This window comes from Erythrolamprus reginae, chromosome 3 (genome assembly GCF_031021105.1).
Source record: "Erythrolamprus reginae isolate rEryReg1 chromosome 3, rEryReg1.hap1, whole genome shotgun sequence".
NCBI lineage: Eukaryota > Metazoa > Chordata > Lepidosauria > Squamata > Dipsadidae > Erythrolamprus > Erythrolamprus reginae.
In genome coordinates this window covers 68,979,474-68,989,349 of record NC_091952.1, presented here as the reverse complement: position 1 = coordinate 68,989,349, position 9,876 = coordinate 68,979,474, and positions in this window count along the sequence as shown.

Genomic DNA, 9,876 nt, shown 5'->3' with positions numbered 1-9,876 from the left:
GACATGGGCAATGAGCAAATTGAGCAGCATTAGATAAGATCAACTATGTCTTCAATGGGGATCTTTTTTAAAAAATAATTTTTATTGATTATAAAAAAGAAAACAAACTAACAAACATAACACATAAGGCATAACAAAACATTAAATGAGCATTTCCAAAATGTGAACTGTAGGTGGTACACATCACAAAAGTAAAAACTTCATGCTGTGACTATAAAAAGTGATTTTCATGAATATATCAAGTTAATATATAGTAATTTATCACTAAGTAGGGATGACATATATAAGTTTTACATTTTACATTTTCATTCTTATTTTGCTTATATTTGTAACTTATATAGTCAATTTTAAACTCTATAGAATTTTAATGATACCATCCAAAGATCTTTACTATTGATTTGTCAACTATATTGTTGACCTCTAAATTGTGACTTTAAATGGGGATCTTAATACTCTGACAACATTGGTAGAGGACAAACAAAAGCTTAGCAATTTTAGTAGTTTTTAATAAATTTAAACATTCCGGAGATCCTGATGACTGTTGCCTCTTCATTTATAAATGTGTTAGGGCCGTTTCTAGACACCAAGATTAGTTGGTTATGACCTATAAAGCCCTACATGGCTCCGGACCAGAATATCTCCGGGACTGCCTTCTGCCGCACAAATCCCAGCGACCGGTTCGGTCCCACAGAGTTGGTCTTCTCCGGGTCCCGTCGACTAAACAATGTCGTCTGGCAGGACCCAGGGGAAGAGCCTTCTCTGTGGCGGCTCCGACCCTCTGGAACCAGCTCCCCCCTGAGATTAGGATTCCCCCACCCTCCTTGCCTTTCGCATACTCCTTAAAACCCACCTCTGCCGTCAGGCATGGGGGAACTGAAACATCTCCACCTTGCCCATGTTGTTTTGGTATTAGATTGATTGTATGCGTGTTTTTTAATATTCTGGGGTTGTTTTTAATGAATTTTTAGCTTAAAATTGTAATTGGATTGGTAGGTATTGGATTTGTTATTATGTATTGTTTTTATCTTGTTGTGAGCCGCCCTGAGTTTTCGGAGAGGGGCGGCATATAAATCCAATAAATCTAATCTAATCTAATCTAATTGGCAAGTGATGCTGGGAATTCTGAATGAGGGTGTATTTGCAATGCCAGGAAGCTACTAATGAGGAAGCTAAATTTGAGCCAATCCTTCCCCCCCCCACCCCAAGTGTGAAGCAGTCACCTGAATCTGTGCAAAATGCCCCTTTACTTTTCCACTGGGTATGCAGTAGCCAAGTTCCTGCAGCAGATATACAGGAGACCATAGGCTTTGACATATTTCTTGTTAGAAATTGAAAACTGAAATAGGGCTGAGTAGGAACAGGAAAGGTTGAGCTTAATATTGTGCCAAACCTTTTGAAATGGCCTGACCACCTACGGTTTCTAGGAGGTTGGCCAACTGAATTGTTCTGTTTTCTTCTCTGCAGAAATTGACCCCTATTAACACCTGCTTGGGTCAAACGCAGAATTAGTTTGGCATATGTCTCAGCATAGATATAGGATCCCGCAATAAAGTTTGTGAAACTTTTCAACACCACTGACAACACACTCACTCTCCAAAAAGACCTGGACTTTGTTTCAGACTGGTCTAACACCTGGCAACTTCAAATATCAACCAACAAATGCTCTACCCTCCACATCGGCAAAAAGAATCCAAACCGTACATACGAACTGAATAAACAATCTCTCACTGCCAACCCACACTCAGTAAAAGACCTTGGAATACTAATATCGAATGACCTAAGTGCTAAAGCCCACTGCAACAATATCGCCAAAAAAGCTTCTAGAGTTGTTAACCTGATCCTACGCAGCTTCTGCTCAGGCAATCTCACACTACTCACAAGAGCCTACAAAACTTTTGCCAGACCCATCCTAGACTACTGCTCATCTGTCTGGAACCCATACCACATCTCAGACATCAACACCCTTGAAAATGTCCAAAGATATTTCACCAGAAGAGCCCTTCACTCCTCCACTCTAAACAGAATATCCTACGAAAATAGACTAACAATCCTGGGCCTAGAAAGCCTAGAACTACAGCGCCTAAAACACGATTTGAGTATTGCCCACAAGATCATATGCTGCAACGTCCTAGCGGTCAATGACTACTTCAGCTTCAACCGCAACAACACAAGAGCACGCAACAGATTCAAACTTAATACGAACCGCTCCAAACTTGACTGTAAAAAATATGATTTCAACAATCGAGTTATCGAAGCGTGGAACTCATTGCCAGACTCAATTGTGTAAACCCCTAACCCCCAACATTTCTTCCTTAGACTCTCCACGATTGACCTCTCCAGGTTCCTAAGAGGCCAGTAAGGGGCGTACATAAGTGCACTGGTGTGCCTTTCATCCCCTGTCCAATTGTCTTTCCTTTCTCTCACTTATCATATACAGTATATTTTCTTTCTTTCATATATCCTCTCCTCTAAGTTCACTTTACCCTTATATATATTACTACATGTCTATTTTTCTTCCTATGTATTTGTGTATTGGACAAATGAATAAATAAACAAAGCAAGCAAGCAAGCAAGCAAGCAAGCAAGCAAGCAAGCAAGCAAGCAAGCAAGCAAGCAAGCAAGCAAGCAAGCAAGCAAGCAAGCAAGCAAGCAAGCAAGCAAGCAAGCAAGCAAGCAGGGATGAAATTTCAGGGGTGAAATTTCCCCAGTAGGGGAAATTTTGAGTAGTTTGGAGAACCGGCAAATACCACCTCTTCCTTCTCTCAGGTGTGAGATGGGAATGAAGATTTTACAATATTCTTCTCCCAGGAGTGGGAAGGGAATGGGGATTTTGTAGTATCCTTCCCCTGCCACGTCCAATAAGCCACGCCCACACAATCGGTAATTTGGAATTTCTCTCCTGGGGCATTTCTAGTAGACCACTGTGGCATAAAGGAATCGTGAGCTGCTCATCACGTAGTGGGTGAAAGTGATTACTGAATTCTGATTTAATGGTGAGAACAGAGTTTCCTTGAGAGCAATTAGAACTGCTAATGGATAGTGAGTCAGGCAAGGGCAGGAAAACATAAAAAGAAAATGTTGCATTGTTTTCTTCATCCTCACATTAAGGATTGAATGTATTAATACATGCCATGCAATGATTGGTGCTGGCATGCTTTTTCATAGCAATGCAGTGGAGGTAAAGAAAAGTAGCCAGCTTTTTCATGGGCCAACAGAGATGCTGGATAATAGAATACGCAGGATACCAGGACAAAGGGATTTCCAAAGATGCTTGCTCTCTTTCTGATCTTTTCTTGCCAATACGTGCTTTCTAAATCAATAGGATTCTGCTGGCTTGAACTTGTACGAAAAACATTATATGCAGCTGAGCATACTTAAAAAAAAACCCCTCCAAATGAGGAATACCGCTTGTTGTATGAAATGTGCGAAGAGGAGTTTTGAAGCAGAATATGGATTCTAAATTATCAATGTACGAGACAACAACACGAGTTCATGGAGAGGGGTGGCATACAAATCCAATAAATAAATAAATAAATAAATAAACAAACAAACAAACAAACAAACAAACAAACAATGGGTTCTCAGGTATTGCATTTTAATTTCCAAAGATTACATTGTAACACCTGACTTTTAGATATGCCGGTTTGCACTAATGTAGCAAGGGTATAATCTGCAGGGTCTACGTCAGTGAAGGGAGGGCTATCAAAACTTTTACTACCACACTGTGGGCGTGGCTTATACAGGATGCCCTGCATTTTCCTTCAATGTCTTTCAGTGCAAATTTGGTGCTCTGGGGTGGAGCTCCACTTTCGTTACCCCACTGCATCCCCCCCCCCCGTCCCCCCCTGGTCTACAAGCATGCTTTCCTGGAGCAGTAGACTTTTTCATAGAATCACGTTTGAAGCTATCATCATTATCATCAGTGTACCATACAACAGTTTTGGCAAACAAAGTTTCCAGATCATTTGGCTGACTTTATTAAGTATAATTTCTTCCAGTATAGGTCAAAGGTTGGTTTGTTCGTTGATTGATTGGTTGGTTGTATATGCCACCCAACTCCTCAAGGACTTTGGGCAGCTTGCAACAAATTAAAAAATATTTAAAAGAACAATTTAAAAAATAATTACAAAACCTCAGTAAAAACCATACTCAATATGTCTCATGGCCAGATCTAGATGGTATCTCATTCGGTCAAGGGACCCAGGACTGTCGGAAAAGCCAGGTGTTTACAGCTTTGCGGAAGGCCAGTATGGTGGGGAGGGTATGGATCTCCAGGGGCAGCTGGTTCCAGAGAGTCGGAGCTGCCACAGAGAAGGCCATTCCCCACAGCCCTGCCAGTTGGCATTGTTTGCTTGACGGGACCCGGAGAAGGCCAGCCCCATGGGCCCTTGTCAGTCGCTGGGAGGTATATGGTAGGAGGCGGTCCCGAAAATAGTATGGCCCTAAGCCATGTTGGGCTTAGGTTGGGCTCCTCAGTCAGTTTCCAAGGTGAGTAATCTTTCCAGAGCAATTGCAGTAGTCCTCAATTTAAGATCACCACTGAGCTCAACCTTTCTGTTGTTAAGGAAACATTTGTTAAGTGAGTTTTGTCCAATTTTATGACTCTTCTTGCCACAGGTGTTGAGAGAATCACTGCAGTTCTTAAGTTAGTTAAGACCAGGGGTGGGCTACTGCCCGGACGAGGGAGAATGCAGTGGGGTAGCGAAAATGGAGCTCCACCCCAGATCACAGATGTTGAAAGAAAATGCAGGGCGTCCTGCATCAGCCATGCCCACAGTGTGATAGTAAAAAGATTGGTAGCCCTTCACTGGTTAAAATGGTTGTTAAGTGAATCTGGCTTCCCCATTCGTGGAAGGTCTCAAAAGGGGATCAGTGACCCCAGGACAGTGCAGCCATTATAAATATGAGTCAGTTGTCCAGTGTGTCCGAATTTTGATCATTGGGCTATGGTGATACTGCAATGGTCATAACTTTGAAAAACGTTCGTAAGTCACTTTATTCAGTGTCATCGTAACTTTGATTGGTCACTAAATGAACGCTTATAAGTTAAGGATTTGGTTAAATTCTCAATTTTCATTGCTATACATCTTCTGCATATGCTTCTTGAGTAGAGAGTTGAGGAGATATTGGTAGATTCTTATAAGATTTGCTTTACAAAGGGTTTTGACTTTTTAATGTTGAACAATAGAGATTTTTCCTTCTTTTTCATTTCTAAATTTATTTTATTTTATACCATCTGACTCTCCAAGAACTCCTAAAAGTTGCAATGTTGTAATGCCAACATTGATGTATCACTTTTATGATACAACACACTACAGTGTTTATGATCCAATCTCTATCTCACAACCTCAGACATTAAAAACTCTCTTAGATAGTTCTGTTTTTACTGTCCTATTAGAAGGGAGGTCATAATAGCATAACTCTTACAACCTTTTTGGACTGTTGCCTTCTGGCAGAAAATACAGAACAGCTAAAACTCGGACCACACGTTTTCTGAATAGTTTTTATCCCAGAGCTATACTCACACTTCACAATGAACTAAAGGGTCACCATCAGTAAGCTGTTGGACAGTATTACTTAGTCTGTTGTGTAGATGTTTGGGTGGTTCAGGATGGGGAATTTGTGGTGGGTGGGGCATGTTTTGGGGGATTGTTATGTATGTTGGGACTGGTCTTTAGGCGTCATGTGAATTTTGTTGTATTTGTATACTGTGTAGCAATAGTATATTAGACATATATACCACTTCATAGTGCTTTTACAGCCATCTCTAAGCTGCTTACAGCAGTGGTCCCCAACGTTCTTTCCACCAGGGACCAGTTTCAGCAAGACAATTTTTCTATGGCCCGGTGGGGGCGGAAAGGGGTGTGGTTGGGGGTGGGATTAAGCAAGGGGGTGCTGGTCCTCCCCACCCCTCTTTCCCGCCATCGCCCTGTGGCCGGCAGAACCTGCCTCCCAAGCCCTCTTGCCCAGCAGGAGCTAAGCACTGGAGACAGGGGGTCAGGCTGGCCCTCCTGCCTCCCCCCAGCCAAAAATGCAAAAGCGCCCCGCAGCAGAAGCCAAAAGAGGCTTGAGCCTCTCGGTCCTTCCCGCCCCTCTGTCCCGTCCATCGTCCTGTGGCCGGCAGAACCTGCCTCCCGAGGCCTCTTGCCCAGCGGGAGGCGAAGCGCTGGAGGGAGGGGGTGGCGGTATGAGGGCCGGCAGCTGCTGACTCCACGGACCGGTGCAACATGCCTCGCGGCCCGGTACTGGTCCGCGGCCCGGTGGTTGGGGACCCCTGGCTTACAGAATCAGCATATTGCCTCCAACAATCCGGGTCCTCATGTTACCCACCTCGGAAGGATGGAAATCTGAGTCAATCATGAGCCGGTGGTGAGATTTGAACTGCTGAACTACAGCTAGCAGTTAGCTGAATTAGCCTGCAGTGCTGCACTCTAACCACTGTGCCACCCTGGCTCTTTATTCTCATTATATGTACATGCAATGACAATAGAGTATTTATTTAGATAGACTATTCCAGGAGGCTGGTTCATTAGTAAGGAGCACTGATTACGCCTCCCCCAAACTCCTCTTGCAAGGGAGAACCTTCCCTTTCCTTACTTGGAATGCATAGACCAGATGGGTGGCTTGAAACAGACGCTCCTGCAGCTATTTGGGTGCCAAACCATGTAGAGCCTTATAAGGCAAAACCAGCACTTTGAACCGTATATCCAACCTATTGGTACTTAATGCAGAGCCCAGAGCAAGTGTTACATGAAAACAGTGTTACATGAAAACATACTTCCAAACGGTCTACTGCATTTTGCACCAACAGAAGCTTCCTAGTAATTTGTTTTAAACTGCATTGCAAATTTGAATGCAAGGAGTGACAAGAATATTAACGTTACTCTTGGCAGAGCCTCTTTTTACTTTCCCTTTGGCTAGTAAGATTTATGCATGGTTATTATTGAGTTGTCTGTTTTTTAATAATAGGGGTTTTTAGCCAGTTTTTAATTATTGCATTTGTGATACATTGTTTATTGTTGTTGTGAGCCGCCCCGAGTCTTGAATAAATATTATTATTATTATTGTTGTTGTTGTTGTTGTTGTTGTTGTTATTATTGAAAGGACTGCAACTTGCATTTTATTTGAATATCTAAAATGAGGAAAATTGGTGTGGGGGAAAAAAGAGTATTGAATTTTGTCTGAAAGGATTACCAAGCTGAATATTGGATTACCCAGTTACCCAATACTGTATACTGAAAGCATCCTCTTAATTTTCATAAACACAAGCTTGCACTCAGCCACTCCTTTCATGTGAAATTCTAATAAAAATCAGAGTGGTATCCTGAAGTTGCTCATTTTTTTAAAAATGTCATTTTTTTCTCTGCGGAGAGGGGCGGCATACAAATCTAAATAATAAATAAATAAATAAAATAAATTTTGAAGACATTGTCATCTCCAGAAATTGACTGGTTGCATGTGAATTCTGATGATGCTGGAGTCTGTCTAGTCTACACAGCTTCAGTTCTGCTCTTGTGTGCCTTTTGTTTCTCCTCTTCCTATATCATTCTTTGACTAATTTGGTATAAGTAATAACTCCACCACAATTTGTCTTTGGTCATTGAATTATGGCCACTCTTAATTCAAAAGCACACAAATTCAAGAGCTCACACATTATGTTCCTTTAAAAATGGCCTAAGGTATAAATCAAAAGCTGGCAGCTTTGTTGGCAATATAAGAGCTATATTACTGAGGCATGACATAGACAATCTACCAAGCCTTTTAAAAAAATTATTTGCTTTATGCTCCTTATCTGTATTATTTACAACTGTTCCTATTGGGGACTTTTCTCTGAGTGAAATCTTAGGTGCTGAACAAGGTTAGCAGGATGATAATCTTATCCTATTGTATTCACTTTGGTCAATGAAATTGTCAAATTAGGATTATAACACTAAATGGTGTGAAGATTTTGTACTGTGGGACTGAATCACAGTTTGGACTTAAACTTGAGAAATAAGTGCATTGCAATTGCCCCTTGTTTTCTTGATTTCTAGAAATGGGAGAACAATATGGAGAGAAGTGTGATCTAAACCTCTTGTCCAAAAACCAAGAAACAAGTATGTTAGGAGCTGCTGTGGCACTGTGGTTAGAACTTAGTATTGCAGGATAAATAAGCCCTACTGCCAGTTCAGTCCTGACCAACTCAAGATTACTCAGCCTTCTATCCTTTCAAGATCAGTAAAATGAGGACAAAACCAATACCTGAACCTGAATCCTTCTACATTAAAAATAATCCTATAATGATTAAAGAGTAGTCACCCAACAATATTGCTTCCTTTGAAGTGCTGGGTGAGAGCCAGTTTGGTGTAGTGCTTAAGGCAGGGTGGTCAAATTTGCAGCCTGCCGGTTAGATACCCTGTTCAGCGAAGGGGGAAAAAGTTGTGATATGTCACATGACGTTGTGAGTTTGACATCACTGGCTTAAGGCATAAGGCTAGAAACCAGGAGACCATGAGTTCAAGTGCTGCCTTATGCCCAAAGCTGGCTTTGTGATCTTGGGCCAGTCATTTTGTTTCAGCCCTAGGAAGGAAGCAAAGGTAAACTACTTCTGAAAAACCATCTCAAGGAAATTGCAGGGACCTGTCCAGGCAGTATCTGAAAATTGAACATATTGAATGAATTCTTTAAAAAAAAAAATAGGTATGTTTTATCCTTCCTTACACATGCAGTTTCAACTGAAGATCTTAATGTATTTTTTTCAAATTTTTATTTTTATTTTATTTTCTTTGCTTGATGTATATTTAAATTTATAAACAGTCTTCTTTAAAACACAAAGCAGCTTATTGGGCAGTGTTTCTGAAACCTGAGTAGATTCTCAAAATGGGGTAAAGGTGGTTTTTTTTCTTTGGATAACAATACACAAATCCAATTTACCCAATCACAACAGAAACGTTTAAATCGAATTGAAATGTTTCACCTGCATTGGATAAAGTGGTTTGGGATAAATGAAGGAAATTTTTAAGAAGTCCTGTTCTATGGAATTGCCAGATGGCAAGCTAAAACAAACTTTCTTTGCTTCCAAAATTAGCACAACCCCTTACTACTCACTGTTGCAAAGAAAGAGCTTGAATTGACAGGTTGCCTGTTGTATAGAATAAAGAATGGGGAAGGTGATTGTTAGGTGAACCTACTCTCCCCTTTCACTATAAAATTCCACTTCCAGCGTGGAAGGAGGAGCCTATGAATTTACCTGTGTATTATTAATCTGATGCTCCAGCAAGTCCATCATTCATTCAGCAAATGCTGGGGCATTTTTGGAAGACCCAAATTCTCCTTTGTGAGAATTTTAGCTGGCAGTCAAGATCAAGTTACGCCCAGGTTTTTCAAAATTATATACAGTGGTACCTCTACTTAAGAACTTAATCCGTTCTGTGACCAGGTTCTTAAGTAGAAACGTTCTTAATTAGAAGCAATTTTTCCCATAGGAATCAATGTAAAAGCAAATAATGTGTACAAACCCATTAGGAAAGAAATAAAAGCTTGGAATTTGGGTGGGAGGAGGAGAAGGAGAAGGATAGTGGTTCCTGAAGGAAGAAGGTGAAATGAAGGAAATAAAAAAAATCCAAAACTTTAAGGCTTAAAAAAAAAAAGAGGGACTCTGAGGTGGCGAGGAGCACACACCTCCAATACACCCAGCATGAGGCTGCCTCCCATACACTACCTGCTGCTGCTGCTGCTGCTGTTGCCTGCTTCCTTTTCCTTCCCATGCTGAAGGACTCCCCTCTCCTCTCGCTTTGTAGCCGGCACATTTTCTTCCCTGTGGGGACTCCTCCGCTGCCCAGAGCAAAGGATGCATTTCTTTTCTCTGGACGCTGGCAGAGGTTTATTCCCTCTCCA